Below are 26,348 nucleotides of genomic sequence, written 5' to 3'. Positions count from 1 at the left end.
AAAAGATATGAAACAGAGATAAATTTGAACCAATTCACCCATTTAGTTCATCTAAGTCATTCTTAGAGGATCCATGACCGAAAATTAAGCAAAGCAAGCCCCTTGTGATCAGGTTTAAATTCACAGACTCAATCTTGCATTTCCACTGTACAGATATGTACACATACAAAGAGGCAGAGAAAATGTCTGTGTGCGAGATGAACTCAAAGCCATGGTTAAGTGTTGCAGTGTCCTTCTACAAGTAGATGTATGCATGCAAGTAAAACTTCTCCTAAACTAGAATGGAATGGCTTAAAAATCAGAATGCATAATTTGTTTAAAATATCATAGCATGATATTTTTATATGCTACTGTTATAGATTCTTAACCTAGAGCAAAAAAAAAAAACCCAACAACAACAAAAAAAAAACCACCTTTCTTTAATAGATAGGTAGCTTATGAAATTTGAGAGGCACTTAACTGTCAAATATTACTCTGCTTATGGTACTCGTGGGTCAATACGCCTCTTGTCATACTGCAAATCTTAATTAACGAGCAAAAAAAGTGGATAAAAAAGTACAGCTGAAACCAATAAACTAGAAACATGACAGGTCAAAAAATAATAAAATCCAGAAAAATTACTGATGAAGAAAGGAGTGTAGCTGCTGAAATGTTTTTATTATGACAATAAAACCACAGAACGTGTACACTGAATACTGCAAAAAGGAAAAAAGAAAAAAAAAAAGAAAAAGTAAGGGAGAGCTGCTATCATAAAAGCGTGCCACAAGCAGTTGCCCACTTCTGTAATTTAGATGTCTACAAAGAAAGTGCTGGTACATGAGCTATGAATTCAGTGTTTGGAAGCCAATACAAGGAATAGAGGAAGCCTCTCCATAATCCAGTCTTCCAGGAAGAAAGCCTCTATTACCAGACAGATTCTACTACCAGCCTATGTACACATTATCAGAAAGCTGATGTTGACAAAACACAGCCTTCATTTTTTTTTCTAATTTTCCACCTGTTTAATGGAAGAAGGCAACGCACAAGGCGGTAACACAGATTTTGGCCCTTTTGATTTCCTAACTGGAGTCTCCAAGTTGCAAAAAAAAGTGGGAAGTAAACTAACTCAGTAAAAGGAATATTCTTGTTAAGATATTTTGGTCTATTTTCTGTCTACCAGTACCTTCTTTGTTTTGTTCAGATTAGTCTATGGCCAAAGGTGTTGGAAGTTAGAGCATGCCTGAAGTAAGAATACAAAGGGCCTAGTAGGAAGTAGAAATAGGATTAACTGAATTACTAAACTAAAACACAAAAACACAGCCAGCTACTGGATGCTCCAGAAATAATTTTTTCCTCTTCTTTAAAAAGGCACCATTCGGAGGCTTGTTGAGAGCACTAGATGTCAATCACCTTGGTTTTTCCAGTAAGGATATTATCGCCTTTATTGAAGCCAAGATTTCAAACCTTTGTTATCAGAAACCAGCGAAGTAGTTTGATTAACTCTCAAAATAAAACTTTGAAGTGACCAACGCAACAAAAATATCTATGTAGTCATGAATGACTTTGATAAAATGTAGTAAAATTTGGTGTTTGCATTTATTACAGAAATATTTTTAAACAAGAAAATTAAGGGGTGTAGAAGAAAAGGACCTGGAGGTGTTAGTGGACACTTAGCTAAACATGAGCCAGCAGTGTGCCCAGGTAGCCAAGTAGGTCAATGGCATCCTGGCTTGTATCAGAAATTGTGTTGCCAGCAGGAGAAGGGAGGTGATCATCCCCCTGTAGTCAGCACTGGTGAGGCCGCACCTCGAGTACTGTGTGGAGTTTTGGGCCCCTCACTATAAGAAAGACATCAAGGCACTGGAACGTGTCCAGAGAAGGGCAGCAAAGCTGTGAGGGCTCTGGAGCACAGGTCTTATGAGGAGCAGCTGAGGGAGCTGGCATTTTTTAGTCTGGAGAAGAGGAGGCTCCGGGGAGACCTTATTGCTCTCTATAACTGCCTGAAGGGAGGTTGTGGTGAGGCAGGGGTTGGCCTCTTCTACCACATAACTAGCAACAGGACTAGGGGGAATGGCCTCAAGTTGCATCAGGGGAAGTTCAGGTTGGATATTAGGAACAACTTCTCTGAAAGAGCTGCTAGGCACTGGAACGGGCTGCCCAGGAACGTGGTGGAGTCACCGTCCTGGAGGTGATTAAGAAACGCTTAGATGTTGTACTGAGGGATATGGTTTAGTGGGGAAATAATAGTGTTACATGGACCACTGGACTGGATGATCTTGGAAGTCTTTTCCAGTCTTGGTGATTCTGTGACTCTATGATTCTAACACGGGGATCATCACAAAGCTGCCACTGAGCTCCAGCAATGACTGACTTCATCAATGGTTAACTCTCTCTACCACCACCTGCTTACAACACAGTTGGAGAGGTGGTAAATGCTTAACAGGGAAGAAATTGATGACTGAGTATTTTGGCAGCTACAGTCAGTATGGTGCTTATTTTGGGGTGATGAATCACTGCCATCATTCCAGCCACACAATGCTGCTTTATTCATTTTGCAGAAAAGATCTTTTCTAGACAGCACAAGCCACCAACACCTCTCTTGGTAGAGCCATGTCAAGAGGCCGTTTTGGACAAACCTGAGAATCCTACGATCCAAGGCAGCTGTGCGTAGCCCACAACAAGATGTGGTCATTTGCCAATCACCCAACAAGATGTGGGAATGTTTGTAGATCTCAAAGACCTTGCTTTTAGTAGTAACAATAACCTTTATTTTCACCAGCCATTCCAAACAACAAATGATGGAGGATTCTGCGAAGTCATGAAAGGTATCAGTGATAGAGCCTAGGGCAATCTACTCCCTTGCAGCCCATTTCCATTAAACTAATGCTATGCTACCACAATAACATTTCAAGTTCTGTCAAAAGCTTGAACGAACTTGCAAAAATTGGGAGAAAAAAAAAAAACACACAAAAACACCCAACTGAACATTTTGATACACTTAGCTCAAGTGTGTCTCTGAAATCCTGCTCTCCACGAAGACCTTGGCAGCCTTACCGCAGGCTGCTGGGACCAGGGCCAACTGACGTCCCCGATGTCATCACTGGCTAGAAATTTCACTCCCACTCCCTTCAAAGCCCAAGATGGAGGTGAAGCAGCTTTATTTGGAAATGCAGTGCAAGTGCTCTTTAATGGCAACACAGGTTGTCAAGATTTATTTGCCCTTTCCCATTGCCTCTTATTCAGAGATTGAGAATAGTTCAAAGTCTGACCCAGTTTCTGGTACTTTCCCATCATCACTTGAACACAGTTTTCCACCACAGCAGTGCTCACCATTACAGACCACTGTGATCAACTACTTTCTATAGCATATCAGCTATTTCATAAACAATACTCCAATAAATTAACAACAAATTGTTGTTAATTTTTTATGACAGTGATAGTGATAGTGACAGTTTCTCCCAACGTTAAGAATTGTGACAAAATCAATGAATGCAGACCACATGCTTCAAGGCAGTTTGCAGGTCAGAATAGTGTTTTGCAGTTCCTTTTGCCATCCCTAAACAGGCATCTCATAATACAAACACCCACCTTACCTTACAGTATAAACTGAATTGTTATATTATCTTCATTCTGCCTTTAAATTGACACCAACAAGTGCCAAGCTCAGTCCCAAGAATGCACCTGTCTGTAACAACCATCCGCCACAAATTCATTCGTTTTGAGATGCATCAAGAATACTGGAATAATGATAATTTATACACAGATACACATGCATGCATACAAAGTATAAAATTGAAACAAAAATATTTAGATTATAAAAATTCAACATAACATTCGGTATATTCTATGCAGCTATATTCAGTTTGATTGTATATGTTATTATATTATATACTTATTTATTTATATACATATAAATGTGTAACTAGAAAGATATGTATTATAAGCACTTCATTTTTGAGATCAGGGCTATCAGCATAAGACACTTGCATCACTTCAATGGTTGTGATGAGGAGGGGTTTGGCCTCTTCTCCCAGGCAACAGACAGGATCCAAGGAAATGGCCACAAGTTGCGCCAGAGGAGGTTTAGGTTAGACTTAAGGAAAAACTTTTTCTCTCAGAGAGTGGTCAGGCACTGGAATGGCCTGCTCAGGGAGGTGGTGGAGTTGCCGTCCCTGGCAGTGTTCAAGAGGTGTCTGGATGAGGAGCTACGAGATATGGTTTAGTGGCTTGTGGTAGCAAGGGTAATGGGAGGATGGTTGGACTACATGATCTTGTAGGTCCTTTCCAACCTTGTGATTCTAAGAATATCCTAACAAACTCTTTAGACTGAGAATTTCTGCTTATTACAGTTGGTTCTCCACCAGCATAACCTTACTGCTGTGTCTTAAAAGACCAAAAGCAAAGAGGGAGAACTGCAATGAAATCAACTTTAATTCTATTAGGTCATTAGATTTCAAGCTGTGCTTATGAATCTATGCTTTGGAGCCTATCACTAAAATGCCTCTTTCAGCTTTTGGCTTCTTTTTTTTTTAAAGTATCTTTTAAAGTATTTTTTTAGAAATGTACTAACTGCTCCTGACATTCAGCAATTAATATTTTGTGAGTATATGCAATATACTGTGGTTACCGGTGCACAGAAAGATGCCTAATATACGCTGCAAACAGACTTGTTGCTTCCAGCCTGCAACCCCATAGTATGTAAAATAGATTTAAAGCAACAAAACTATTTCTATCCCTCTTTTTCATTGTCACCTTTAGAGCAGAACTCATCATTTATAATCCATGAATTACCGAAAGGATATCACAGCAATGTGCCATACATCACTCTGTAATGCCATGATATCCATCTAGAAATCTCTTTTCTAACTGCAACAAATCTACATTTAAGCTCATCTTATTTTTCAATTCTTATACCCAACAGCAGCAAACTCCTCTTTTTCAGGAAACAGAGTAATACTACCTCCATATGCTATCAGAAGCACACGTTTTTAGAGTGACTAATGTAAAATCTTTACGTAATACAAATAAAGTCAGGTGTTCCACATTGCAAGCAACCATCCCAGTAACATAACACCACTTTACAAAATAAGTATTTAAACAATCAGCATATTTGTTAGTTCAAGACAATTGCAGTTCACGTTTCAGTACAGGTCTCTACCAAGAGCCCAGTGTTTAACAGCAGCGTTGTGTATAGATTTATTTACTTAGGAGGTTTCAGCAGCGCAAGGAACTGAAACTTGCAGAAACTGTTGTGTACATTTACACACTAGGATAATCTTTTTAACAAGACACATAGACCAAGATGGGGGCCCTCAGAAAAGACTCTCTCCCTGTTGTAAAATATACTATCCCAAAATTTCCATAGAAACTTTAAAACCCTTTTTAAATGCTATCAGGCTACCACCACTGGTATTACTTGGAACACTGGAGCCCATTGCCTCTGAAACTCCTTCAAATCCTTTGCTGCCATATCTGAGAGCGCCTGACACCTTGCATCTCCAGCTGCCTAAGCCTCTGGAAGAAAAGAGAGCAGGGCCAAAGCTACTGATTTTATATATATACATAAAATGAATCAGCTGTGTTTATGACTATACATACAAACCTAAAAGATCAATAGCATTAAAGATCTGATATGCATACCTAGGTGGGCACCTAAATCCTCTCTGCTGAATTGGAAAAGAGGGACATGAATGCTGCCATGGGTCTGGAACATAGGCTGCTTACTATAAAGCAGAGATTTACCTTCTAGTTCTGCCCATCTGTCTTTCCGCTACTTCCCTCTGCTCTTTTACACCTCTGCTGCTGTTGTAAAACCAAAGGTGATCATTTCTCAAAACAACTTGTCAAACAACTACTGCTATGCTGTAGCTGGTTAATCAAATGCATCCCTTTTCAAATGTACATGCTGTTACTTCATCTGCCACTTCAGCTTAGCAGCTCTGAAAATTCAGGTCCATTTGTAAACCACAGCCTGTCCCAATCCATTACCACATGACACTTGGTCAGCAAGCAGACTGTAAATTAACATTTCCATCCTCTGCTGTAGCCTTTTAGTCATAGTAATTACAATAAAATCTCTTTAATCAGCAGGCTCATAAAATAGCCAAGATGGATGTCTTTTATTTGAGGGAGACCTTGTGATGCAGGTTATGTCACCAGCTGCAAAGGGAGAGGATCCGAGTTTGCTAAGGTAGCAGAAGAGGAGGCTTTCTCTAGCCATGGCTAGCTGCTCGATGCACAGATGTAATGTTTGCTGCTGCTATTGGCTGAAACAACCATCAGATAATCTGAGTTTTCTTGTGCATTCTCAATATACATTTCAAGTTATTTTAATAAAGTTATCCTATAAATGTGCACAGATCACCTACACTAAGAAAGATGTGCTCCTGCAATATCATTTCTGCAGTGTTCAAGGCAGCCTTTTCAACAGAGCTTATAATTAAAATTGCTTTTGATGGTGAAATTGGGCCTCTGCTGCTAATCAAAGGACCAAAGACACCCCTCAGCATGCATAATTCCGTACCTCTTTGTTTCAGGGAAATCTTGACAGGAAAATAATGGTTCCTTCCATTTCTTTCTTCTGTGTCAGTTAACCAGGGAAGGTTATTCTGCTCAAGTCTCCCAACTGCTACAGCATAAATTACCGGGGAAAAGGAGTCAGAGCCACAGATTTCCCAGGAAACATTCTTCATGCGATTTGCACTGGGGATGAGTGAACTGACTGGAGCAAAACAACATTTGTCAAAACCTACATATATGACACGGGCCAAATTTAGAGACTGCGTTTAGCTTGGGAAAATTTTAGTCAGGGGAAACTGCCTGTCCCCCACACCATGCCCATTTCCCACTCTTCAGGTTTCCCCAAATATGGTTTCAGATCCAGCTAACCACAAACACAGCACTACAAAGACTCTTCAAGGGCTTGAAAGACATGAAAAGAAGTTCTTTTGCGAAGTTTCCATGTTGAAATGGGGTCCATCTCAAATGAATCTTCAAATTCTGAGGTTTACATCACAAGGACACATCTTGATTTTCAACTTACAGATCACAGTATCGATCAGGTTGGAAAAGACCTTAAAGATCATCGAGTCCAACCACGACCTAACCATACTCCCCTACCTCTAACAACCCTCTGCTAAATCATGTCCCTGAGCACCACATTCAAATGGTTTTTAAACACACCCAGGGATGGTGACTCAACCACCTCCCTGGGGAGCCTCTTCCAGTGCTTAACAACCCTTTCTGTAAAGTTTTTCCTGATATTGGGGCACGGGCATTTGTGATCACATTGAGAGGTCACAAAAAATAACAGGGAATAAATATGTAAATGGAAGAAATATAAGTACTTCTTTCAGTCTCAGTTTCCAAGACGGTCCAACAGCTGCTGATCCCACTTTGCAGTGTTTTGATCCTGTCTTCGATTTATTTCCCCAGAAAAGTGAAGAAGTTTAATCTTCAGGCAAGTACTAAAATCACAGCAGCTAAAGAGTTCTCAAAAATAAACCGTTTTGGTTTGCAAAAGCTTCTTACACGTGTAAATTTCATTCATCATTCTTCTTCAAACCTACAAATTCAAAACAATAAATCCAAACCTTTCCTAAAAATTAGCAAAATAGTGATGACAGATGTCCTAGGGCAAACTTGACCATGACTTAACTACTCCTGCGCTCCCTCCTCAAGGTTACAGGCCAGGCAAGTTTGTAAAAGATAGAAATATCCTCTTACCTTGGCTGTAACCCCATCTGTGCTTCCCTTCTGCAGAGCATTCCTAATTCAATGAATTTCCAGTCTTACTACAAAAACAACAATTTAGGTAAACACCAGCATGAATTTCACATGACTTTGCTCCTTTGTGAATTCCAGTAGAGAATGTGTCCAGCAGGATACGGACCTCTGCAACAGCCTTAGGAGCAGTGGGGATACAGCTCCCTAATGAACTATCATTTACGTTAAGCAATGATTTAGAGGTCCTTATGGAAGTATTGTCTTTATTACATGAATATCTCATTTCATGACACAGCTTATTTTTACTGGCTTTATACGTCCTCTGTACTGCCCAATTTCATATTAAAAAGCCAAGCAAAAAAGTTCCAGAAGTAACTCGAATATTTGTTTTGACGAAGCATAACTAAGTTTCTCGAAAGAGCATCATCAACATCCTCCCTACCCGGATCAGTGCGAGTGGCAGCCACTTCTTTCCCATGTGCCATTACAGAGGGACAAGCTATATTTACAGTGTCCAGGCCTGGGGCCCCCAGCACAGGAAGGACGTGGAGCTCTTGGAGCAGGTCCAGAGGAGGGCCACTGAGATGATCAGAGGGCTGGAGCAGCTCTCCTATGAGGAAAGGTTGAGAGAACTGGGCTTGTTTAGCTTGGAGAAGAGAAGGCTTCGGGGAGACCTCATTGTGGCCTTCCAGTACTTGAAGGGAGAATATAAACAGGAAGGGGAATGACTGTTTATGAGAGTGGGCAGTGATAGGACAAGGGGGAATGGTTTTAAACTAACATGGGGAGGCTTAGGTTAGATATTAGGAGGAAGTTATTGACCCAGAGGGTGGTGACGCACTGGAACAGGTTGCCCAAGGAGGTTGTGGATGCCCCATCCCTGGAGGCATTCAAGGCCAGGCTGGATGTGGCTCTGGGCAGCCTGGTCTGGTGGTTGGTGACCCTGCACATAGCAGGGGGTTGAAACCAGATGATCTTTGTGGTCCTTTTCAACCCAGGCCATTCTAAGATTCTATGATTCTGTATCCATACAAGATGCCACAGGAAGCCATTTAGGGACACCACGAACAAAAAAGAACCTGAGATAAATAACAAGTGTGACATTACTGGCAGCTAAATCCTTTCTATCAAACGTCATCGTGTTGCTCTTAGAGTAGACTCAAGGACACAAGATATCTTACAGGGCTGCATCTCATCTTATTTTTAGCTTTAAATTAGACAGTCTGATAAAGACAATGTCCCTAGAGGCCATTCCCACACACTAAACCTTATCTCCTACCACCCACAGAGATCATGGGGCACAACCTTTCCATGCTCTACTTTGCATCCCATACTGAAGAACACCATACTAAATGTATCTTCTTCTCCCCACCCCTCCTCCTCATACCCTTTCTCTTCCAGAAACAGTGATTTATGCTGTTATACAACCTCTTCCAAAACTTACATTGACTTTATTCCCAGACATGCCAGTCCAACTACTGGAGCAGAAGAGAGATTGAATTTGATACCAGAACATCTCCTTCATGGAGATGCTGATTTTTTTTATTTATTTATTTTTAAATTAGGAGCTGTTTTTAATCACTACCAATACTCTGTGGGCAAAAGGGTTTTATTCTGATTGCAGCTTCAATCACAGCTAGGCAAATGGACTCTTAATTTGAAACTGAAAGCCTTACAAGAAGTTGAAGGAGACATCTGTGTTAGTTTTTTTACGCACAATCAAACGTTCTATCTGCTGTCATGGTCAAGAAGCAAAGATAAATTTCCATAATTCAGTCAGAAAGTAAACAATGTAAACAATGAAGATTTAAAGGCAGTTATCTTCAGATATTCTGAGTCCTGGTTGGTGGATCCAAGAATCCAAAAGCTTATCAGAAAGGGCAATCCAAATCCAAAAAACTGTAACAGACTGCCCTTGTTGTTTGGTTTCCCACAACTTTTTTAGGTCAAAGGTGCTGTATAAAAAAGGGGCAGGGAAAGTGTTCCAGTAGCCATATATTCCCGAGTATAGAAGAGTCTGGAAAGAAGCTGTCCAAGCAGATTTTCTTTTGAAAAGAAGACATCTCTATGAGTGAAACTTATTGATTCAGTAATTTAATACCTCCCATTCAGCAGCGTTTTTCTTTGCTAGTGTTAAACTCAATGTTCAATAGCATACAGCCACAGTCCTGCCAACAGATAATCCCAGTTTTCATACTCAGACCCCACGCTTTATAAAAGTTGGCACCTTGACGAAAATTGGATCTTGTACACAGGCTGCTTCTGACAGCAAAGCCTGCTGATGTGTTATCATCCTCTTCTCATCTCCCCACTGCTTATTAAAAACTGCACTATCGCAGAGCACCAGTCACTACTGAGGCACTCTGATCCTTCGCCTGTATTTTTGCCTGCCGACCAAGCTTGTGTTTTCATTTCAAAGTCCTTTTCACTACTACTTTCCAGTGGTAATAAACAGAGGTTTTTTTTTTCAGGTAAAAGCTGTCTTGCTGCTTGACACTGTTCAGAAATGTTTTACAATGACTGCTACAGGAAAATATCTTAACTTCTGGCTAGTCTCCAGTGGACTTTGAAACTATCCAAGCTTTTAAACCTGAGTGTACGAAGCTCATTTTCTTTGTATCACATGAAGCCAAGCAGTTACCTTAACTGACCCAGAAGAAAGGAAAAGGTTGGGCAGCGTCCCTCTGCACAGCCAGAGCAGGGAGTGCACAATGCAGGGAATGGATGAGGCACTTCAAAGAAGTTTTGTTTTTTCCCTGTGTTAGAAGCAGTGAGCACACTGCTTTAACAATCCAAAACAAAACAGCAGACCGGAGTTTGGTTATGGAGGATGCTTTTCAACGTTTTTGCTTTTAAAGTCTGTTCAAGGAGGGACATGGTTTGTCTACACACATATCCCAGGCTCTCCAGTTTACCCCACTGAGGTTCACACAGGAGCATTGCAAAACGTTCGTAACTTCCCCCTTTGTTCTGTTTATAAAGAAAAGTTTCAGTGGAAAAGCTATAGTATGACTCTCCCTACGCAGCACAAGACACAGTTCACAAGTAAGTACCTCAGCTTCTCTTGGTAGGCTTCTCAAATTCTCTTCTCAACTTGGAGGCTGACCAGCCTACAACAGGGATCTCAGGGTATCTCTTTTCTAATTTCTACAACAAAACAACTGCTACTGTCTAATTCAAATAAAGCAGGCTCCCATCTTCATGTGGTTATGGTGAACTGCCTGTAAGCACAAAATATTTGTAAGGTTCAGGTAAAATACATGAAATAAAAGGCACGGGTTCAAAGGGCTCAAGGAACAGTACCAGCTGTTTGCAAGGCCACTGCCCTGCTCTTCCTGACAGCTTATTTTCTATTCTCCCCCCAGATACTAGCCCAGATACAGTTAAGGATTAACTTTATAAACAGTGTCTGCTATCAGTGGCACTTTTCCATGTGTTATTTACAGTCTTCGTTGTATGAATCAATGAGTCCAAAACCCCACTGTCTGCTGTTTTGGATTTTGGAGGGCTCAAAATGAACACAAATACGCTGTGTATCATAACCAGAGTTTATTGCTACCAGCCTTACTTGCACTGAGCAGCATCTCACTCTCCAAACCCAGTGCTAAAATTTTATATCGCTACTTATCTCATTGTGTTACCTGAGCACATTCCATATAAAACTGACAGCAGCAGGGAATTTCTTTAGCAGGCTCCATCAGCTGCCCTCATATTATGGAAAATATCTGCATAAGGCAACGGACTGCGAGAAAATAGTTTGTTAGAGAATGTGGGAGATGTTTCGTATGCTTAAGTTGTTTAAATAAATCTAAAGTCAACATTAAGCCATGTCTTCCCAATAAAAAAGTCTTCTCAAGAAGATGCTAAGATGATGACCAAACAAAAGGAAAGCAAAAGCATTCACTCAATTGCACCTACCTTTTCCCTGCCTTCTCTGTCCTTCTGATTCATGTAAAATGTTGCAGTCAACACTGCTTAATTTTCGCCAAGTTTCAGATGCGAAGGAAGATTTGCAGAGGCAGGGTAGCAATAAATTAAAGGTTTATTTACTCTCGTCTTGAGGTGCACAGAGATAACCCCCTGATTTTATCCGACTCTCCATTATTTGGCCATTCATGATCTCATGCACCCCACAGTAACATACCGAACACCTCACTACCATATTAACAGAAGAGCATAGTTCCACATTATCGATGCAAGATATTATAAAAAATATTCTCCAAATCTGTTTGCCCCGTCTCTCCTCCACTCTTACTTGCTGTGTATTTAGCTGCCAAAATCGCTAAATTTCAAATCCAGAAGCGAACCTTACAATGAACATCAACTAACATCTTCTGACTGAACCGCAATTTAAAATGTCAGACTCGGGCAAACAAGTGAGCAAAACTCACGAGGGCATAATTTGCTCATGCTGTAAAATGGACTGCTGCTAAATCTTTTTCCTGTAGTAATGACAGAGTTGGCCCCTAATAAGATGTGCACACACTATGAGGAGTAACAGGATCACCCTAATTCTGCCAGCTGACTCTGGTTTTTACGTCTGTCTCAGTTCTTAACCGAAAACCCCAAAAGCCATTAAAGAAACATAGCCCATGGTAATGACGACAGACTATATCCTAAAACATTTTCAAGGGATACTCAGTCCCCCAAAACGAAGAAGATCACCTTTGTGGAAGATTACAGTATTACAGAAACGTGGGACTGCAAGGCAGAAACTAATTAACGCCGTCATCCTAAAAACTAAAGCACACAGATTTGGAGAGGTTTGTTCAGTCATTGTTAAGCCTTTCAGAACTCAGGTTTTACAACTTCAGGAGGCAGCCCGTTACAATGCTTCGCTATCATTAAAGTCACCAAGTTTTGCCCACGAAAGCTGAACTTTTTTTATCAAATTCAAGATGGAGATTTCTTCTCATCACAGCCTCAGAGAAAACAAAGAACTAATTCTGTCATGTTGTCCTTATACAGTCTTTTCAGTAACTTGAAAAAGACTTATTTAAAGAACAAAACAAAACAAAACAAAACATTTTTTCCCCTTTCTAGTCAAAGCAAGCATTTATCAGTCAACGTTTCTTCTACCCAGGGCTTCTTCAATTAGTTCTTTGGGTAGCCCAGAATAAACTCCAACCTAAGCCTATTGACCTATTGACACATGTAACGCGAAAAAGTTATTTAACCTGTTCTCTCCCTTTTTTGGCAGGTGTTCCTGTGATATTGCTGTTATTTCCACCATGCCAAGCCTTTGATTCCAAATAACCTTCTTTGCAAAGACAGGAAGCAAGAAAGTTACACTCCTATTCTAAGCTAAATTCCTATCCGAACGTCCCTGGAGGTGTTCAAGGCCAGGTTGGATGGGACCCTGGGCAGCCTGGTCTAGTATTAGATATGGAGGTTGGTAGCCCTGCCTGTGGTGGGGGGGGTGGAGATTCATGGTCCTTGAAGTCCTTTCCACCCCAAGCCATTCTGTGATTCTGTGACTCTATTCCAACATTTGTGCCTTCCATAATTTTTTCCTTTAGATAGGCCTTATGGTTTCCTTTGTCTCCTTCTACTTACAGAAGGCTTTTTGTTATTAACAAAACTTTATTTCAATGTCACCTCCCTTACTGTGTGTAACTCAGCATTTTTTAATTTGCCCAGTAAGCTTCTGATGCACTTTTATCTTCACAGTTACCACGCTGCAAGAGTTCGAAAACAGTTCTCCCTACTACCCCCATACTGTCGCTCATGCACTTCACTCTTATTAGACAACAGTCTCAAATTAAGTCTCAGCTCACCTGCAGAGAGAAATGGCTAAAACATCTCAGGTTTTTAATATTCTTTTGTAACTGTATTTCAAAGCAATGCTAAACAAATCAGTCAGAGAGCATCAGCCAAGCAGTCCACCCACGTTCACAACCTTTCTTTACCTAATGATAATTACAGATTGTACTACAGACAGCCTTTAATAAACAGCATCAAGTTTAGAAGGAAGACATCTGTAGGGACCCTTCTGTTGCCATGGAAATATCTTCAGGCCGAGCTGTCTTTAGCTCTACACATTACCTCCACATTAACCTATTATTATGTTTTTCTATGGGTATTAGTACAAATTATGGACTAACTCATCACAATTGGATTATTACAAAGGATATTACATCTGACTCTGAGGGATTCCAAATAACAAGGAGTCACAAATGCTACATAAAAGGGTAACTGTCTTTGTTTTCAGACAAACTGAACACTCGCCTGATGCTGTACAGCTTTTATTTTTGTAAGGTCTTGAACATTTTCAGCTTCCACTGGCAACTGGATGTCAGGGCAAATCAGCAAGGAGAGGAGCCCTCCTAGCAGCTCTCCAGTAGGTCATGACTAGATTTTTTTTCTTGTTGTTGTAGAAGTTTGGATACAACTTAGGTCATGTCAGTTAAACACATTAAACAGATTACTGCTTTTTGAGACACATAATTAATACAGTAACAGTCAGGAGCACAATTAACAACACCAAATGACCTTGAACTTAGACGCTACAGTGATAGGCACTGTAGAAGTGTACAAAAGACAAACTGTCTCACATAGAGAACCCCAAAACATTTTGCAACTATACATACATAGCATCAGTGAAATGTAGCTACTCAAAGGGTACAGGGTCTTAAAAGACTTGCCCACAGCGTACAGCACAACAGTGAGATCTTTAACACCCACACAGAATAAACAGGATCTCAGTTTTTAAGCTCTCATCCAAAAGACACCCACACAGACAAATGCACAGGATTCAATTTACTTATTTCATATAGCTGAAGAAAGAAATTAACCTCTGCTGAGACATGAACCATTGGTCTCAAGCAGGGTGAGGGTTCCAAGCTTAGAAATTACATTTTTCTTAATTAACTACGACATTTTGACTGCTTCTCTAAAATTAAATAGGGCATAATTGAAGATGTTCCTTACTCTGACAATATTTCATATTGTCAATAACTTTTAAACAGAAAATCAATCAGAAGAGTTTTCCCTTGGCTTGCATTGTGACACTTAATTTTTTTCCAACAAATATTTGATCAGAGACTTTTCAAGACAAATGTCCACTGAAATACAGGCAACGTCTTAAGCAGGAACTGAATGACAGCATAAAAACTCATGAAAAATAGATATGAGGAGAATGCCAGGAAATACAAAGCTATGTCTGCTGGTACGAATTGTACCTGCTAGTGAAAATACTGTTAGTGAAGTTTCTCAGGTAACGAAAACTATAAGAAAATCATATTCTACAGGCTTGTTTCTTTTCTAATACATTATGTGTCGACAAAATGAAAAAAAATCAAAAAAAAAAGAAAAGAAAAAAAATTGTATGGGGCTGCCCAGTCTGACAAGTGATTTAGGACCTATTTTTGAACTGCTGAGCGAAGCAAAGTTCACAGGAATCATCCTGCAGACCCCAAAAAGTCTGCAATTATTGCTCAGAAGTAACATTAAGCTCAGTCAACAGCTTAAAAACGCCTATTTTCATAATAAAAGCTGAGCTTTCCCTTTTTTCCTTACACCTTTCCTTAAATCTCTATTTTATCTCTTCTTGATCTTATTCCCTCCAATCAAAAAATTGCTTCTTCAAATAAGCATATGGATGTTTTCTGTAAAATTAGAAATGCTTGATAACAGGTTTGCAAGATGGAAATGTTCACATGATAACAAGCAGCCTAGCTACCATCAGTGCCAGACACGCAGCCCCACAACCAAGGAATCAATCTATCACTCCAGTCTCTCTAACCATGACACCACAATCCCAGGGTCAGTGCAAACTTATGTCAAGTTTCACTGCTGCTGGGAGAAGCAGCAATCCTACCTCCCTGGTGCCTCCAGCTTCCCTCCTCCTCCTGCTGCCGCAGGGACCCTGGCACCAGAGAACTGGCAGGTTGAGAACAGCCTTATCCCCCCAAAAGAGCATTCATTTTTATTCCCTTTCAATGCCTCTGATGCCATAGCAAGACTGTGGCTGGTGAAGGGAAAGGGGACTGGGGTCAATCCCATGTGGCCAAGATGAGGTAAGAGGATGGATGCTGTGCAATGCCAGTGATGGTGACAATCACAGAATCACAATCATAGAATCACAGAATGGCCTGCGTTGAAAAGGATCTCAAAGATCATCAGCTATGGGCAGGGTCGCCAACCACCAGACCAGGCTGCCCAGAGCCACATCCAGCCTGGCCTCGAATGCCTCCACTGACAGGGCATCCACAACCTCCTTGGGCAACCTGTTCCAGTGTGTCACCACCCTCCGGGTCAAAAACTTCCTCCTAATATCTAACCTAAACCTCTCTTGTCTCAGTTTAAGACCATTCCCCCTTGTCCTATCACTATCCACCCTCGTAAACAGTCATTCCCCTTCCTGTTTATATTCTCCCTTCAAGTACTGGAAGGTCACAATGAGGTCTCCCCGGTGCCTTCTCTTCTCCAAGCTAAACAAGCCCAGTTCCCTCAACCTTTCTTCATAGGAGAGGTGCTCCAGCCCTCTGATCATCTTAGTGGCCAATGAAGCAGACGTGTGAGGGTGACACAAGGACAAGGCCAATGACATCTGCCTGAGTGGTTGGAGTCCTGTGCAGTCAAGTCATGTTCCACACTGTCTTCTTTTGTAAGCCCACTGGGATCTGTATGGACCACTGTGTCTTCACAGTGACTGAAAAATGTTTTCCTGTGTGTTTAAATGACGTGATTGCCTACTAACATTTGTGCGAAACTCCCCATTCATTCAGTGCTCATGATAAATGGCAATCAGTGAATGAGACAACAGGTCCTATTTGTTATTCCACTATCACTGATGGCTGCTAGATGCTCTGTTCCATTTGGAAGATGCCACTCAGCCACCTTATGTAAAACTTTCTCATTAACGCCCCATAAGACACCATCAGAGTTCAAGGTTTACAGAATCCCCCTTAGCTGTACAGAACCCCATGTTTCACTATCTGAGACCCTGTAGTACAGAGAATGTGCTGCCTTTGGGACTCCACAAGTGACACTTCTGTTCCCTGCAAGGCACAAGATATCAGTACCTTTTTTCCTTGCAGCCTCTGTCTCTGGAAATCCTCCTTCAGATAGAAGTGCCAGCGGGTTGAGTCTTTCTGAGTGTAAAGACTCTACTAAACTAGCTGGGCACAAAGTTAGCATTCCGATTAATGCAGATCAGGTAATAGATCAGGCATGCCTGCGATAAAGCATGGATGGAAGTAAAGGAGGATGATGGACACAAACTGCACACCCTCCCCTCCACGCTGCATAAGCTGCAGAAGTTAAACAACTGAATAATAATGGAAAGCCAATTGCAAAGCTTAATTTAAGCTGTGTTAAATAGAAACTATGCCAGATGAACAGCAGGAATAATATGCAGGTCAGTAAAATTTTTTTTAATTAAAGAGGGAAATCTCTGTACATCCTAAACTCAATCCAGTTCCAATTAAGACCAATGAGATAATGACAAACAATCTAGATGCATTTAGCGGTACAATAAATGATCTCTGGTAGCATTACTGGCTTCACAAACAATGTATTTGCCAAGAACAATGCACCTATTAGCAGAAATAACCAAAGATCCCACCAGCATTTTCGACACATAAAATAGACATTCCTATGATTTCTGATACAGTCTTAAATTTTGAAGTAGGAAAAGAATAGTAAAGGATTTTTTAAACAATATACTTCTCAACTACTCAAACCCCGAAGTGTTTTAATGGAAGTAGTTAAGAGCCAACGCAAGATTTGCACTATTTGCCACTTCCTAAGCAGGAGACTTCACGTTCAACAGCTTGGTGCTTTAGAAGAACTTGCCACTTGACATACAGCAGTTGCATAAGTGAGAAGACTGATGCTAATTAAATCAAGAGACTGCCACAAAAGGTCATGTTATTTAATATATTATATTCTTGGGCCTTTAAAGAACACTTAACATATGGCACTTCCATTTTTTATGTCAAGTTTCACAGACTTTTCTTACATTCTTTATATGAGATCTCTGTTTATGAAGACTTGTGGAAAGAACCTGAAATACTGAGTGACAAAGCAGCAACACATAATGCATGTGGGAACTAACCCATGTTGGGCACACACAACTATGACGTGAACTGCTCACATGTGCCTATGTAGCTGATCTGGTGATAATGGGTTATATTACAGTAATTCTGCTGAGAAACAAGACTATTTTTTTTTTTTAAGAAGATGTCAGGATATGGAATAAGATGAGTAACACATTCCTTCAAGTGCAGTATGGGAGATAGACTAAGCAGTACAAGACTTCCCATTTTTCAGGAATTCATTTCACTTACATTGAAGACTTAATTATATTGTCTTACCATTTTGGGCAGATGGTTGGGGGAGTCCTAAGTAACACCTTTGTTTTAAGCCAACCACAACATAAAAACTCATTATAAATCTGTATTTTATATATATAGTGAATGACAACGCTGTTCTTTCAAGAGACCTTGAAGTTACAGTGGATAGTTGTCTGAGAGCATCAGCCCAACAATGTTCAGATGTTCCCACATGCAAACAGTGAGCAGGGAGTGAGCAAAGCAGAAAGTATCACTGTACAACTCAATAAATCCAACAGGCACCACACAGCTCTAGTTTCCCATGTGAGAGTCAACTCCTTCAATTCATCTTGATACCCTTAATTTGTGTTGGTCATCCAGGCACCCATTTGCACAGCGGAGAAAAATCAGGATACCAGAGAATAATTCGTCGTGCCTGCCTTAGCAATGCAAGGTGATTCACTAAAACACTGCTATCTAAAGATTAAAATATTCAAATTACTGAAGAAGAATCTCTCATTACTTATTTGAAAACGATATGAATCATAGAATCATAGAATCACAAGGTTGGAAAGGACCTACAAGATCATCTAGTCCAACTGTCCACCACTGCTACACAAGCCACTAAACCATATCTCGTAGCTCCTCATCCAGGCACCTCTTGAACACTGCCAGGGACGGCAACTCCACCACCTCCCTGGGCAGGCCATTCCAGTGCCTGACCATTCTCTGAGAGAAAAAGTTTTTCCTTATGTCTAATCTGAATCTCCTCTGGTACAACTTATGGCCATTTCCTCAGGCTCTGTTTGTTGCCTGGGAGAAGAGGCCAAACCCCTCCTCATCACAGCCTCCCTTCAGGAAGTTGTCAAGTGCGATGAGGTCTCCTCTGAGCCTCCTCTTCTCCAGACTAAACAATCCCAGCTCCCTCAGCCGCTCCTCATAAGACCTGTGCTCCAGGCCCCTCACCAGTTTCATTGCCCTTCTCTGGATACATTCCAGGGCCTCAATGTCCTTCTTGTAGTGAGGGGCCCAAAACCAAAACAGTACTTGAGGTGCAGCCTCACCAGTGCTGAGTACAGGGGGATGATCACTTCCCTGCTCCTGCTGGCCACACTATTTCTAATGCAGGCCAGGATGGCATTGGCCCTCTTGGCCACCTGGGCACACTGTTGGCTCGTGTTCAGCCGAGCATCAACCAACACCCCAACACCTTTCCTCTTCTCAGTCATTCAGCCACTCAGCCCCAAGCCTATAGTGCTGCATGGGGTTATTGTGGTCAAAGTGAAGATCCCAGCACTTGGCCTTGTCGAACCTTATCCCATTCACCTCAGCCCAGAGATCCAGCTTATCTAGATGTCTCTCAAGCGCTTCTGTCCTCTCAGGCAGATCCACCCTACCTCCCAACTTGGTGTCATTTGCAAACTTACTGAGGGCACACTCAATCCCCTCATCTAGGTCATCTGTAAAGATATTAGGCAAGATGGGCCCCAGTACCGACCCCTGGGGAACACCACTTCTAACGGGTCACCAGCTGGACTTAACTCCATTAACCACTACCCATTGGGCACGGCCCACTAGCCAGTTCTTTACCCAAAGAAGGGTATACTTGTCCAGGCCACAGGCAGCCAGTTTCCCCAGGAGAATACTGTGAGAGAACGTGTCAAAAGCTTTGCTGAAGTCTAGGTAGACCACATCAACAGCCTTTCCTTCATCTACCAGTCTGGTCACCCAGTCGTAGAAGGTAACAAGGTTGGTCAAGCACAACCTCCCTTTCATGAACCCGTGCTGGCTGGGCCTGATCTCCTGGATGCCACACACATGCCATGTGATTTCACCCAAGGTGATTTGCTCCATAACTTTCCCTGGTATCGACGTCAGGCTGACAGGTCTGTAGTTCCCCTGATCCTCCTTACGGCTCTTCTTGTAGATGGGAGTCACATTGGCAAGCCTCCAATCCTCTGGGACCTCTCCAGATAACCAGGAGCACTGGTAGTTTTTAAAATTATAATTTCATTTTGTTTTGTTTAAATGAATGCTCACAGAATTATAAGATACCATATAAAATGTACTTGTAGCTTATAGTAATTCCACATTTACAAAAGGTGTCAACGTTCATTGACCTTCATTTGTGGGTTTTTGCACTGCTACAAGCTTGTGCAAGACGATTGGATTGCTTCTTCATAATGCCTCATGCCTCTGGATTGCGATGAAGAAGATTGTTCTTGGTCAGATCACTTGCTGTTAAATGAATGCTCTCCCCTCCTCCAACAGGAGCAGTGATGAAGACATCACTGCCATCAGCAAGAGGTTGCCAGTAGCAGAGATGGTGTAAACGCATTCATTTACTGCGGGTGTGCACAGTGTATGGTAGTGCCGAAACCCAGTGCAAAAAGGATATATGTATGATCTGAGAAGTGAACATTCAGGGATATATAAAGCAGATAATATATTTTTCAGAATGCATTTCAGAATGGTTCAGAAAAAGATGAATAAAGTTCAATGATAAATGTAAAAGTCCTGATTGACAGGGTTACACACAAGTGCAATTAGCAGACAATAGCTATAGAGTAAGTGAAAAGTAGTCTTTCACGTAACACATACAACAGCCACATTGTCACAGGTGTTATGGAGACCAAAAAGCATAAATGAGTTTTAAAAATGAATTAAACAATTTCACAAGGGAGAGTTCATTGATAGCTATTAAACACAAAGGTCCAAGTACGGCAATGTGCTTGACACCCCCTAAAAACAGCTGACTGACAGCAGTTCTGTCCAAGGAAGAACTGCACATCATACACCTTTTTCATCTTCCCTGTTTTCCTCATCCATTGCAGACTGTATTGGAGCATGTGGCCAAACATGCCTTCAGCTTGCCTCACCATGGTGGCTGCAGTACTCCTGAAGAGCCAACAGCCATTCCACTCCATGTAGGCAGATTTAAACCACAAACTCTTCTAATGCACAATATGTTACACCACATACTCATAATAGAGGGTCTGTTTGCTAACAGTCAATGTAGGTCCTATAGTGGATTTTATCACTCAAAATGTCATGCCTGGTACACAGCCAGATGCCATTTGGATACAAATCTAACCAAGAAGTTACAAAGCTTTGTCCTGCTCCCCAATAAGAAAACTATGCAATTTGATCAAAGTATAAAATGAAGAGGCAGCTTCTTCCCTTAACACAGCTTTGTATTTGTTTCCTGTCATAATTAATGGCACTGCGAGGGCAGGGCTCACACCATACAGCTTCCACAGGTTGAAGGTGAGACTTTTCCAAGGGCTTCACACAGCAACAACAAATTTGCAGGCGCAGGTGTTCCCTCAAGCTCACCTACTGGCACCGCTGCCTCTCAGTGAGGCTATCTGATAGCCCATTGTTGAAGTCACCGAGGGCATCAAACAGGGTAACAGATCTACAGAACATTTATTCAGAGGCTGAAGTATTAGAAGGCAAGAACTGTACTCATATTTAGTGAAATACACAGCGCTGGTATTTAGGTTTTGAGCACATTAATATTTTTAGAATGCAGAAACTTGACACAGGGTCAATACAACACAGTAAAGATGAGATTGCACATACTGGGCATTGAGCTAATTCTTCTTATTAGACACATAAAATTCACTTGAACCTAAAAGAGCAACAAAACAAATACCTGTATTCGTAAAAAGGCACAAGCTTCTTGTTCTTATCAGGGTGCAAAGGAAGCAGTTGTTTTCCATCTGTGAATTCTTTACTGACTTACAGGCTGGTTAGCCCAGATAAACTCTCATCCATACATCCTCCCCTGACAACTGGACTCAGATAAGGTTCTCCAGCTCAAACCTGACCACATTAAGATGTTCAGGGCATTTGTAACAAGAGTGCCTTCCTTGGCCCAGCAAAGCCCAACCTTATTTTTCCTGTTCCTGCTGAGCTTATGAGTGATGAGAAGTTCTTTTACTTCCTCAAGGTCAGGCTTGAAGTGGTGAGTTATCAGTGAGCTAAATGATTTACTTGGGAGAAGACACACTCTGAATTCAAAATTAGACCAAGCCTTCAACTGAAGCCGAACCACAACGAATATATTTATCTCTAGCTCATATGAAGAGGTTTTTTTTTACAAGCTCCAGTTTAGGCACTTTAGTGCCTACAGCAAATTGGTAAGTGAATTTCAAGAAATATCTGTAGAGCTACACCAACATGCTAAAGATAAACAAAATACTGAAAAGAAATGCATAATGGGAACAGTCTTACCCACGCTGAAAAACTCATACTGATACTCATACTGAAAAACCATGGATGCTGGATTCAACAAATGCAGATATTCAAAACCTGTGTGCTGTAAGAAAGAGTAACACTACACTACTGATACCTGTTTTATTCATACTGATTACTGGTTTCTAAAACATGATTTGATCAAGTACCCCCTGCTATGAGCTGATGGCCGTCATTTTGAAGTCATTCCACACGCACAGGACTATGCAGTGTAAAACACTGCAATTTTGTCTTCAGCACATAATTCTGCCTGTGCAGCCTGCTGTAGGGGGCCTGCTTTGTGGGGTGGTGGGGGGGGGTGGACTCAATGATCTCTAGAGGTCCCTTCCAACCCCTACAATTCTGTGAGTCTGTGACTGTAATTAGGGGAGCTTCTTCATTTCAAGTTCCTTTCTTGGAATACATACTAAGATCACATTAACACTGCAGTATTATTTATTAATAATACAGAAATAATGGAAGATCATACACCTAACGAAACTATGTCAAGGGTGGTGTCTTGAGCTTGAGCTGCCGAGTCTCCTGTTGTTCCTGCAGGCAGCAGTAACAGTGGTTTGTTAGAAAGAGAGAGAATACATTGTGTGGAGTTTGTTTTTAGTTCAAGTCTGTAAGGAAAGGGATCAGACTTTGTGTTTCTTTGGTGTAAACTTGCAAGTCATCTGCCTAGGGGCTTTGCTGTCAGTTTTTATACGAGCAAACACAAGTCATGAGAAGAAACTATTCCCACTACAGCGTCTCACTAACTTGGAGATGAACACAACCTACCTAAGGAATATATGGGAGAAGGAAACATGATGTAGATCAGGTTTCCCTCTTTGAAACTGCTATTTTGAAACTACATGAAAGAAAATAAAACAGAGTGCCGTGACTCCCAGAAATGTCTAGGTGTAATCAGCAGGGCATCAAAATAAATAATGATACCCTCACACCATTGTTTCTGCTCAGTCATGCCAGGATCATCTTACTGTTTCATGTGAGATAATGATGCAATAAATCTTAACAGATCTGTACCACTGCACTTTGTTTTTTCACGACATGCTCCAAGATTTCTAGCCTGCAGATACATCACCCTCATAAAGAAAGGCCTTGATCCCGCAGTCCTTGTGCAACTCAGAAGTTTGATGTACTCCATTAGCAGAAACAGATACACACAGGCACTATTAGGGACAGGCCTTGGACATAGTTCTCCACGATGTCTGAAAACTGCCATTCCTTTGCACACACATTCCCTCAGACTAAGAAGAACAGCCTTCACAAACAAAACTAAAAAAAGCAGCAGTACACTCTGTAGGGATGCATGGAAAGCCTCGTATCAGCCTAACAAGGCCGGACTGTGCTGTTGTGCAGTTCCACTGTTTCACACAATGTAACTTAGCAGTCCTTCACTCACCTGCCTCCTTCATCCGTTCAGCACCTGCAAACCACACAGTGAAGCCTAGAGTGCATGTTTCATCTTTGTGGCACGACTGCAAGCAAGACCCATGAGTTAGGGTAGCACAGATCCAACCCAACAGCTTACTGTCACTCGTCCCCTTCTGTGCACATCCGTTCATGTCTGACTCCTCAGAAAGTCAGAATTCTTGTCATTCCTTTCCACCAGGCTGCTTTCATGCCAGATTGGCAAGCTGAACCTGTTCACCAAGGAGTCCCACAAGTGCCAGCATCAGCCCAAGGATGGCAGAAGTCAGGGAAGGTGGAGGATGAGGATAACAAAGGCATAGGATAGTCTTTTCTAAACAACAGTGTTCAGTGACAACTGGGTTTCCACTACAACTAACAGTAAGATTTTTACGACAAGGAATACTAAATCTGTCTAAGATTGGTGAGCAGTCAATTCCCCTTCCTCCAGCACAATCCTCAAGAAGGCACTACGCTCTTTTATTAAGACAGTTTGCTAACATGCTTTACACTGCCAGAAAAAGTAGAGATCATCATTTAGAACAGCAGCAAAGACACGTGGAAGTACATTGTAAGGTACTGCCCTGAGGTTTTGCGTGTCTGTAAGAGAAAAAACAGAAGAACTGGGACTGCCGAGAGAAAGCAGCAGAGGGGCACAAACCAAATGCATAAATCTCAGAGGGAGCCCATCTCTCCAAAGGTGCCCCCAATCCCCACAAATCGGCTGCTTCCAGTCCCAGAGGCAGCAGGGTAAGGGCATGTACAGACTGGGAGTACTGCCCTGAAAATAGCACACAATTCACACTGAACTTTGGTTTAAGGGCCTTAGAGGCAAAGCAGTGCAACTGCTTTGCACTGCTCATTGCTCTTGTAGTGCAAAGCAAAAACCCAGCGTTTCAGACAAAGCAGATTCACTCTTTTTTTTTTTTTTTTTTTTTCCCCTTTTAATAGAAGGTTTTGGAGATCTGCAGAGAATATCCAAATAGCACATGTTCAACTTACAGGACACCTGGCTGATCAGGGTTTAAAAGTAAGTATTTGTAAGAAACACCAGTGTTAAAATCCTCCTCCTCACAGTTCTCACTCTGTGTTAGAAGAGCCAAGAAAGACAAAAAAGCAAATATGGTCAAGTTATTTAAAAGGTAGAGTGAGAACTGCTAGTGAGACCAACTTGTGAAATACTCATCTGGCTTTCTCAGCTGCTCCACAAATAATCTACACAGGGCTCGTGCCAGCCTGCGGCGGTGGGTTCAGTACTGGCACCCACGGCCACAATGTGCATGGACACTTCCCAAGCTGGCAGATGGGCACAGCAGGGCCTGGTAAAGGACTGCAGAAATCTCTAGCAGAGATATTACCAGCACAGGGCTTCACGGGGGGCAGAGTCAAGGTCAATTATTAAAGACGTAACCTCCCTCTTTTTTTCTCAAGGTATATTTTTCTCTTAAAATTCCCATTCAGCAGTTATTCATTACCTGTTTTCTCCTGTTGGAGAAATTACTCTGTTGGCATGGCAACATTCCCACCCTGAATTTCTATCCCTGTTCCTCCTTTCAACTCCTGAGGATGATGAATATCAACCAATTCATTTCTAGCCCTTTGTGCCATTACGGTCCATACCTTATTCCATTTCATGGTCTTTCAATTAAATTGCTTCTGGCATCCATAGGTACACATGGTCATCTTGTTTTCTGGCAAACGCCTTCTACAGTGGAGCTGGGGGCTGAGTGCAGTTTCAGGAACACGTGCTCAATTTAAGGAGATACATCTGAACGTACAGTGAAAATGATCACTAATCAGTTACTGACCTATGTTATGTAAATTTTGAGATATGAAATTACAGTTCAGGAGAAAAATACAGTGTGCTGTGGCAGTCTGAAGGGCCAACTGTAGCCTGGGGTGCCCCAGGCCCAGCACTGCCAGCAGGTGAGGGGAGGGGCTGTCCTGCTCTGCTCTGTGCTGTGCGGCCTCACCTCCAGCACTGGGTGCAAGTTTGGGTGCCACAGTGTAGGAAGGACATAAAACTATCAGTGTCCAAAGGAGTGTTCTGAATATGTTGAAGGGTCTGCAGGGAGAGACATATGAGGAGTGGTTGAGGTCCTTTGGTTTGCTCAGCGCAAAGCAGAGGAGCTGAAGGGAGGCCTGATGGCGGCTGCAGCTCCTCATGAGGGGAGCAGAGGGGCAGCGCTGAGCTCTGCTCTGTGTGACAGAGACAGGGCCTGAGGGTATGGCGTGGAGCTGTGTCAGGGGAGGGGCAGCTGGGGGCTAGGGATATGTTCTACACCAGAGGGTGTCTGGGCCCTGGAACGGGCTGCCCAGGGCAGTGGTCATGGCACTGAGCTGTGTGAGTTCAAAAAGTGTCTGGACAGTGCTCTCAAGACGTACGGTTTAGATTTTGGATGGTCCTGTGTGGAGCCAGGAGTTGATGATCCATGAGGGTCCCTTCCAACTCAAGATATTCTATAATTCTGATATTTTTCCCTTAAAATGAGAAGGGCAAATCCATCTACTGATACTACATGCACCATTTTTCAATACCAAATTATTTTATGCTAGGACGCACTCAAAGTATATTTGCTGATGTAATTTGCACTCACCATTAACTACTGGATAACAAGAAATAATACACATCTTTTTAGAGATTATGAAGCTTTATAAATCACTTGAGTGGAATCAAGAAACATACTAATAATCAGGTTACACAATTGA

General features: G+C 41.7%; 1 protein-coding gene across 9 annotated transcripts in view; it reads right to left on the bottom strand.

Annotated features, from left to right (window-relative positions):
* Positions 1-26,348, bottom strand: part of KLF12 (Kruppel-like factor 12) — a 262,674-nt gene that overhangs the window by 122,095 nt on the left and 114,231 nt on the right. The window contains exon 4 of one of the 9 annotated variants that reach the window (XM_046902092.1): positions 7,705-7,772. The exons of 7 other annotated variants lie outside the window; for them this stretch is intronic. The gene's annotated coding sequence lies outside the window, so the exon portion shown is untranslated. Of the gene's footprint in view, positions 1-6,502; positions 6,626-7,704; positions 7,773-26,348 lie in introns of those variants that run through there. One more of the 9 variants, XM_040706708.2, reaches the window with a different exon arrangement.

This window comes from Gallus gallus, chromosome 1, assembly GCF_016699485.2.
Source record: "Gallus gallus isolate bGalGal1 chromosome 1, bGalGal1.mat.broiler.GRCg7b, whole genome shotgun sequence".
Taxonomy (NCBI): domain Eukaryota; kingdom Metazoa; phylum Chordata; class Aves; order Galliformes; family Phasianidae; genus Gallus; species Gallus gallus.
Note: the sequence above shows the minus strand (reverse complement) of the source record. Positions and strands in the feature narration are given on the sequence as shown.